Here is a 9,750-nt window from a genome sequence, read left to right as displayed (position 1 = left end):
GGGGCAGAGGGACAGGCAGAGGGGTATCCTGGGAAGCCAGACAAAGGAGCACATTAATTACGCACACCCACATACACTCCCGGAGATTTGGCCAACACTCAAATAATTTAACGCACATTACTCACATGCAAAATAAGCTGTTTGCTGTTCATCCCGCAGCTGGCTGCCGGCTCCTCCCGTAGCGGCCTTTCCGCAGGGAGATCATGCTTTCCCTGCTCTGGCGATGGGTTTGCTTTTGTGGCGTCGCAGTACTACCTGAAAAGTTCAAGCACATGGTCAGGATTGGTGTTGGCACGGCTATATTATAACTATATATATTGCTATATTGGTAATATTTAAAGAACCGCGTGATTTTCAACCATACCGAATTGGATCACCCTTCCGCCTATAAGAGCTCCTCCAAATTGCACCCGATCTGAAGGACGTACACAGTTCTCTTCTCAAATTCGTGATGGACCCCCTTGATGGTCTTATGGCCCCTTGCGAAGGCCATATCTTGGGAAATATTTATCCGATCCCTAAAAGGGATGCAGTTATGGAATTGTGGAATGATTCTCTTTAAATCTGCATCAAAATCTAGAGGTCGAATTTTTTTTAGATTTTTTTCAAAAATTTATGATGGACCCCCCTGAAAATCGAGGCATGCCCCCCGAAATGCACATATGGCCCCTTGCGAAGGCCATATCTTGGGAAATATTTATCCGATCCCTAGATGGGATGCAGTTATGGAATTGTGGAATGATTCTCTTTAAATCTGCATCAAAATCTAGAGGTCGAATTTTTTTTAGATTTTTTTCAAAAATTTATGATGAACCCCCTTAAAATCGAGGCATGCCCCCGAAATGCACATATGGCCCCTTGCGAAGGCCATATCTTGGGAAATATTTATCCGATCCCTAAAAGGGATGCAGTTATGGAATTGTGGAACGATTCTCTTTAAATCTGCATCAAAATCTAGAGGTCGAATTTTTTTTAGATTTTTTTCAAAAATTTATGATAGACCCCCCTGAAAATCGAGGCATGCCCCCCGAAATGCACATATGGCCCCTTGCGAAGGCCATATCTTGGGAAATATTTATCCGATCCCTAGATGGGATGCAGTTATGGAATTGTGGAATGATTCTCTTTAAATCTGCATCAAAATCTAGAGGTCGAATTTTTTTTAGATTTTTTTCAAAAATTTATGATGAACCCCCTTAAAATCGAGGCATGCCCCCGAAATGCACATATGGCCCCTTGCGAAGGCCATATCTTGGGAAATATTTATCCGATCCCTAAAAGGGATGCAGTTATGGAATTGTGGAACGATTCTCTTTAAATCTGCATCAAAATCTAGAGGTCGAATTTTTTTTAGATTTTTTTCAAAAATTTATGATGGACCCCCCTGAAAATCGAGGCATGCCCCCCGAAATGCACATATGGCCCCTTGCGAAGGCCATATCTTGGGAAATATTTATCCGATCCCTAGATGGGATGCAGTTATGGAATTGTGGAATGATTCTCTTTAAATCTGCATCAAAATCTAGAGGTCGAATTTTTTTTAGATTTTTTTCAAAAATTTATGATGAACCCCCTTAAAATCGAGGCATGCCCCCGAAATGCACATATGGCCCCTTGCGAAGGCCATATCTTGGGAAATATTTATCCGATCCCTAAAAGGGATGCAGTTATGGAATTGTGGAACGATTCTCTTTAAATCTGCATCAAAATCTAGTGGTCGAATTTTTTTTAGATTTTTTTCAAAAATTTATGATGGACCCCCTTGAAAATCGAGGCATGCCCCCGAAATGCACATATGGCCCCTTGCGAAGGCCATATCTTGGGAAATATTTAGCCGATCCCTAAAAGGGATGCAGTTATGGAATTGTGGAATGATTCTCTTTAAATCTGCATCAAAATCTAGAGGTCGAATTTTTTTGAGATTTTTTTCAAAAATTTATGATGAACCCCCTTAAAATCGAGGCATGCCCCCCGAAATGCACACATGGCCCCTTGCGAAGGCCATATCTTGGGAAATATTTATCCGATCCCCAAAAGGGATGCAGTTATGGAATTGTGGAACGATTCTCTTTAAATCTGCATCAAAATCTAGAGGTCGAATTTTTTTTAGATTTTTTTCAAAAATTTATGATGGACCCCCTTGAAATCGAGGCATGCCCCCGAAACGCACCTGGCGAAACGAGTAGCTCCACTTGTTATTTGAAATATTGCTTCAAAATCCTTAACTCTCGTCGTGCATATTTTCAAAAATTGTCCTTCGAAGCCCGTTGAATGTCCTCATCTTACGATTTTAAGTGCCAGCTGAATCGCCTGCTCCCCCTCCACCGCGAGCCACCTTGTTGGCCACAAAAGACCGCAGCATTAGCCCAGAAACAAGAGCGGCCCAAACGAGCAGAGAACAACAGAACGGTTAGAGCAGGCGAGTAAGCAAATTATCATATCAACGCCGTAAAACAAAACAACTGGGAGGGCTGCGAGGACCGGGGAGGCCCAAGGGGCCCGGAGGAGCGCTGGCCTAGAGGGGAGGGGGTGGGACCTTCAAAAGATGTGAAAATGATGCGGCCAAAGTTCGCACGCGGCCCAAAATTTAAATAAATCTTGAATAAAATTCACGACAAATGGCATGCAAATTTGTCTGGAAGGATGTAGGATGTTGGCTGTTGGAATTAAAGGTGTGAGGACGCTCTTCCTCTGCGCCTTCCCACCTCCCTCAAAAAGGAAAGCCCGGAGAGATGGCAATTGGGGTCGTGTCCCCAGAATTGTGGAATTTTTCAGGTGAATGCCTTAGTAGCACCCGGCTAAACAAGCTCCTTGAACAAAGGCCAAAACGGGAGGATAGAAGGCCAGAAGGGCGGCAGGACAGCAGGATAGCAGGATAGCAGGACGGTTGGACGGCAGGACTGCAGGAAGGAAGGGAGTCTAACAAATCACCTGACATTAGGCTGAGGCCGACCTGTGGCCTCCGGTTCCCCCTGCCCTCGTCCTTTTCGCCGGACATTCATGCCTAATTTCATGAGCCGGCGTCGGGCAGATTGCCGCATTATTAGGGTAAAAAAAGTGTGGGACATCGTTTTAGTATCTTATTTAAGTTGAAACTTGTGGCTGCCTCCTCCAGGAATATATAATATTCAGAATCACGCTCTTCCCGCGGCGATGGTCTATGGAGTTTTATGAAATTAAATTCCCACCGTCTGGGTCGAGGAGCACTAACTCGTAAGCTATTAAAGGACTTTAACAGGAGCTGAGCTTCCAATCTGTGGGGCATCTTCGTGCCCTACCTTGCCCGGAAATAGCTTGTCTGGGAACGGTCTCTCCCCGGCGAATTCATCATTAATATCGCAACAACTAGCCACTAGCGACCCTGGCGTTGCATAATAAAATATGATCAGGAGTGCACTGTATCCTGTCCTCCTCCTGGGGAATGGGGGCTGCGAGCGGGGAGTGGGGAGTGGGGAGCGGGAAAGGTCAGCATCAGCCCGGTGACAGCAGTGAAAAAGCTTCCTCAAGATGCAGGATGCAGCGCCGGACATTCTGTTGCTGTTCCGACGGCCGACCACTTTCCAAGCTCACTTGTCATTGGGGGCATCCTGCATCCTGAATCCTGCCACCGGCACTGACCAGCAGTCTCTGACAGGTTGAGTTCCCCCAGTCCCTCCCCACAGCATTGCATTTTTTATTGGGACATTGTCAGACAAGTGAAATATTTGTGTGGTAAACTAACGTCTCTCAAGCCAGGACATATTCAAATGACGGAGTTAAGGGGCGACAGCCAGAAGATAGTCACTCTGAAGTTATTTTTGCGGCATTTTTAGCACGCCGGATTAGTGACGAGAGCCATTAAAGAGTTCTCGCCTTTTCAAGCCAGAAGGACATGCAGTAAATGTGCCTTGCATCTTTGAAGTTTAATTGGGAAGCTTACAACCCCAAACTTGACTTAAATGGTGGAGTTAAAAGGAGAGGGCTAGAAGTACAGTCGCTACGACGATTAGTGACGAAAGCCACAAAAGTATTTCAACTTTTGTTCGCTTTGTAACTCTTGTATGCTTGTATGCCTGATGTATCACCAATAACCTTATAGTGTCTTATTTTTAGGCGGCAGTAGTGCCCTCCCGTTCGCAATATCAGTGACGAACTAATCTAGAGGCCGTGCAATTTAATCCAATAACCGGGAATCCGGGCGAGTGTCCGGGCTGATTGCTTCCGAAACTAATTACCTTCTGGCGGGCCGGGGCCCAAGGAGTTGCAACAATCGCGTCCAGGACAGGCCGTAAACTAGGCTTTACGACTGCTCCACGATTAAAGTGCGCCCCTCTACGGGGTGGGGGCGAGTGCCCACTACTGACTGCCCACTTCCCACTGCCCACTGCCTTCTACTGGCAACTCACAATAATAAATTTCATCAAGTCACCAAGTTTCGTAATATGCGACACGTAAGTCATTAATCTTCAGTTTTGAGCTAAATTTGATGAATTAGTGGCCGATGGACGAACAAAACAGCCAAACGGCCGGCCGGATGCACGGGGGCCTTGAGCTTGCCCCGAGATGGGGCAGCTCCGACAGCTCCGTCGGATGGACAGGCATTAAGTTGGCCTGGCAGCTGGCGACAGGACACCAATAAAGGCAGGGCCTACGACAGGACTCGGCCCGCACCAGAAAGCCCATAAGACAGGCCCCGTCCAGGCTCACACATGGACTTTGGGGTGGATCCTGGGGGATGAAGTTGAATAGAGGAAGCTGGGCAGCTTCGAATGGTCCTTCGAATGTCCTTGCCGTGTCCTGAATCTATACATTGGCGTGAGTGTTTCTTGGTCAGCTCCATCCAGCTGGATGCTAATCTTTTGATTTTTGAAAACAACAAAGCGGAGCTCCTCCGTGAGGCTGCGAGCGAGTGAGCAGGTCCACCCCAATTCCACGCACCCTCCTGACGTGTCTTGCCTCCGCACCCTTGGCCCACCCTTCCCGACACCCCTCTCCCGCCCTGCTGAGGCGCTGAGAGCGAAAGAAGTTCAACTAAAATAATAAAAGTCAAACTGTATACAACCAGTCTTGGCCTTAACGACACGCATGTGTGTGGGGTGGGGTGGGGGTGGTTTGGTGTAGTCGTGTGTGTGGCAGGATAAAGTTTCATCAAAGAAAAGTTAGTCCTGATCCGGGCCGGTCTCCGAGCCACGTCGTTGCCCATTTCGATGTGCGTGTTGCGTTTAATTGATATGCTAATGAGTGAAGTGAAAGCTCTCGATTTGTTCTCACTGGCTTTCGGCGTGGGGCGTTGGGCGTTCGGAGTTCGGCCTCCGGATTTGTTTTCCGCCAAACAATTAGCCGGGAATGTGGCCAAATCTGAGTATTATTGGTTATGCAGAAGTCCAGCAATCGCAGGCTCTTGCCCGCCACTCCCATTGGAGGAATTCTTGTGTGGTTCCGCGTCAACTGTGTCGCGTCCGCCCTTCCACCTCCAGGCGTCCTCTCCTTGGAGTCCTTTGTGCCGGCCACCGCTTAGCAATTTCACCTCCTTGGTTAGCCCCACCCCACCCCACATTCGTGGCCAGGCACCCTCCCCCATTTTCATAATTAATTCCCATGCAAGTAATTAAAAATGCCACCGACTCGCATTGTCGCGGCTAGTTTTTGTTGTACTCGCTGTTGTTTCTGTGATTTCAATGCGAATAATAGCAGCGGGAAATTAATTACGCGCTCGCATAGCCGGCGAATGCGAAGTCTCACAAAGCGACTGCCGGGCCAGCGCGAACAACAATTTGCGAGAAAATCCGGGCGAAATAGAACATGCAATTGTTTTTTTCTGCGGTCTGGGCCAAGAGCCATAGCCATAGCCATGCCATGCCATGCCATGTGTGAGGAAGGGCCAAAGCGGCTTAAAGAGCGGGGTTCTACTGTATACAGTATACACCACACGGCAGACACTGCTCTGAAATATTTAAAGAGTACTTAATTGATTAGTTTCGCAAGAAGGCAGTTCTAGGCGGCCTTTAAGCCTCTGTAGCGGGGAGCCGAAGCCCAAAAAGTCGGAGACCTGCGGTTTGGGGGCTGGGGCTTATCGCCCATACGCCCTGCTGCCCGCCCCCGAGTTCAATCCCGCCTGTGGCGGACAAACCTCAACTGAGGACCGAACAAAAGTTATGGCCGAAGAATAAAGGCTTGAGGAGGAGCTGGAGCGGCTTGGGGGGCTATGCGGAGAAATGACTGCCATTAACATTTTTTGTTAACATTTCATTCGGCCGGCAAGCGTTTCCTTCTTTCGTTTCCCATTTGGCAGCCGCTTATTCTCTCCCAGCCCGCTTGCGTTTTGTGCTTTTCCAAACATTTTAATTATGAGCCCGTTTTTTTGCCATTACCGCCCACGCCGCCCCCCGCCGTTGTTGTTATTGTAAAACAAACGAAATGAACAAAGTCATATGTGGGCGGCATGAGTGGGTTAAGGCTGAAGGGTGAAGGGTGAAGGGCGAGGGGATGAGGGTTAAGGGGATGATCGCCAAATGAAAAGCGAACCAAACGGACATGTGGCCCGCGCATTTTGCGGTTGCCTTTTGGCAGGAGGAAGGACTCGCAGCAGAAGGAGCACTGCCGGCTGAAGGAAAGGGTCCTGCTAATACTGACGGTGATGGCCACGAGGCCGTGCTGCTCATGGCCGGAACCCGCTGGAGATGGGCGCCCAAGTCTGAGGGAGCTCGGGCTTCAAGTCTACTCCCGTCCAGAACCATTCTTCCTGATACGATCCACCAGTTCGGAGAGTACAGCTCCTCCCTTCGCATTTCTGGTGCGACTTTCAGCTATCTGGGACTGCCATCTCTAGGACCACTGCATTGTTTGCTGGACGGGATGCCTGGGGCTGGATGGGCGGATGTGTGGAGGGGCGAACTGGTGGGCGGTGGCTGCCGGTGTGGGGTTCTAGTCAGTGCATATGTGTGTGTGACATGTTAACGACGGCGCTCAAATGACTTTTGTGCGGTTTAAAAGCCAAACCCGTAGCCAGGGCCCTCTGCCCCAGCCCCAAACTTCTCTGACTTAACCCAACCCCTCGCCCCTCGGTGGCTCGCCATGCCATGTTCGCTGCAGAATTTTTCAATTTTATGGTTTCCAGATGAAGTGCGTTCGACCGTAAGTAAATGCCAGCGAAGTCCCCTCGCCCGGCGTCATCTGCAGCTGTCATTGTTTAGCTTTTTGCCCTCTTTCAGCGCAAAAATTGGAGTCCAAACACCGCCCCCCGCCCTGCTCCGACCCCTTTTTTCACGCATAAAGTTGCATTTTCTTTTTTTGCGGCTTTTTCGGGTGCGACTGCAATTTTTTCCGGCTTCTGTTTGCTTTTTTCTACTATTCCGGCTGTTTTCGGTTTTTTCTGTTTGTTTCCAGCCGAGTCGTTATGAGTTATATATGGTACTTGAATCTCCGTTGTTGGCCAGGTCGGGCCGGGCCGGGCCGGGCTAGTCCGGTCGGTCCAGGCCAGGTGGACGGGAAGATTGAAACTAACTGAATTGCCCAAGCGGCTGTGAACATTTTGGTTTAATTAAGAGGCCACTTTCGGAGAGCCGGGGTCAAAGGTTGCCAGGGGCGGGGCGGGGCTTTGTCGTGGCCCGGAGGGTCAGTTCTAGTTGATCCGCCGGCTAATTGAAGGCAGCATCCGCGTCGGGATGACAAAGAAAGTTTGTGCTTCGGTTCGGTTCGATTCAGTTTCTGTTTTTTGTAGTGTCTCCCATTCGATACTCCCATTCGGCCCGCCCCCCGCCAGCTTTGGGCGCCTCGATTGACCTGTGACCCCGCAAATGGCGCCCGTAAATGCATTTTTAATGTCCGCTAGTCCGCGCTAAAAGCAAATGCACATTTGGACGAAACTTCCCGGCGATGTGCCATCGGATAAGTGCCGCAGAGCGAGGAGCGGCCCGCGGATGGCGTAATTTTTAATATAAATAAATCAGAGTCCTGCTCATAAAGGCATTGTGTTGGGAGAGGCAATAAGCGCCCTCCCCACGCCCCCACGCCCCACGATAAATCTCCGCCATTCCTCAGCGCTGACACTTTTGTTGCAGCTTCAGTGGCAGTTGCAAGTGCCCCGGCCGAGTGGCAGCAGAAGGATAAATAGTCCGCATTAAAGGGAAGACAACATCCCGCTACAAATTGGCTAATTCCAGGCTTTAATTCCCCTGCAGCTCTGGTGCCGAAAATCCAGGTGGGCCAGGACCCGGCTCCCCACTGCCAGCCCTTAACACGTTGACATTTGGGGGCCAGCGAGGGTTAAGGGCGCCTCCCAGCCGCCCTCGGCTTGAGTTCTTCCGCTGTCGGTCTGTCGGGCTGTCGGGCTGCCGCCTGTTATTTGTTGCAATTTAAGTGACTTGGAATTGCAATTTATTGCTGGCAGTCCGGGGGCGGGGGTGGGTGCGGGAGCCCTCCTTCGCCGCCCCCGCCTTCTGGGCCACGGAGTATCAGAATTTAGTGTAATGTTATTTTTATTGCAACTTCATGTGCGGAATGCGTAGCAGCTACGGCCTTGTTGCATACACTCAGCGAAAGACTGTGAGTGCTTTTTGGCGGAGACTTGTTATATGGGAGGAGCTGTCGCAGGGTGGCTGTCGCAGGGCCCCAGGTCCCTTCTGTCCATTACTCGTCCTGTCCGGGCGCCCCAATACGCGGCGTTGTGGATTCCTTTATATTTGTCAAGCCAATTGAAAAGTTTGCGGCAACTTTTGTTGATTTAACACATAAGACTACAAAGTCAGAGTCCGCCAGTCCGACTGTCCGGCTGTCCTGCTGTCCGGCGTCCTGCTGTCCCTCCGTCAATGAGCCGGGAGCTGCTGCCTCCCGTGGGACGGGGACGGGGCAAAGTTGCTCCGGCCGAGGAATAAGCAAGGCATTGTGCGGCAACTGGCCGGCAAGAAAACAACGTGGGAATAAAGCCGAATCAAGTCGGGAAATAATTCGAGGAGAGAATGAAACAATGTGGGCGGGGAGTGGGGAGTGGGGCGAGGAGCGAGGAGCCAGTGACCACACAGTGATTTACGCCCAAGAAATTGAGTTGTGGTGCAAATTATTTATGAACAAAACAGAACACAGACAGGTCCGGAGTGGTGCCAATAAAAAACAGGGACGGGACGAGCAAGCGGGTCTGTAATGTCCTGGGTCCTTTTGCCGTTCGCTCCGCCCAGGACACATTCCAGGACAATATGCAGTTTGTGAAATCGGTATCGAAGTCTCTCTCCAGAGGGCTGGCGGCAGGAGGCGGGGGACTGGCGACGGAGACAGCCCCAAGGAAAGAGATGGAGCACGAGAGGGAGAAAGGGACAGCGATAGCGAAGGGAAGAGAAACAGAAAGAGAAAGAGGGAGCCAGAGAAATGTCCCTTCTGCGAACAGCTTAGAGCTGCAAAGCCAGGCGCCAGGAGCCAACTTTTCTCTGAAAATAATTTATTAGCGGCAAACGAGCAAAAGTTTTATGAAAATTCAAAACACTCAAGAACACAGAGTACAAATATAGCACAAACATGAAATAAACAGGCGAAATAAAAACGAGAGCGGGCGGGGGGCGCCAGGGGGGTGGCAGGGATGGGGCGCAACACAAAAACAATACACAATCGAAACAAAGGCCAAAAAGTGGAAGTAGTTGATGAAGTAGCTCCGGAACTCACGGCCAACATTTCATTGTCAGTTGAGAGTTCTGCGAGTTCTGAATTCCCACTCCCACTCCCACTCCCCCTCCCAATCCCCCTACCCCTCGCGTACGCTTTGTTTAATATTTTGCGACCGTC

Source organism: Drosophila ananassae, chromosome XR (assembly GCF_017639315.1).
Source record: "Drosophila ananassae strain 14024-0371.13 chromosome XR, ASM1763931v2, whole genome shotgun sequence".
Lineage (NCBI taxonomy): Eukaryota > Metazoa > Arthropoda > Insecta > Diptera > Drosophilidae > Drosophila > Drosophila ananassae.
Note: the sequence above shows the minus strand (reverse complement) of the source record.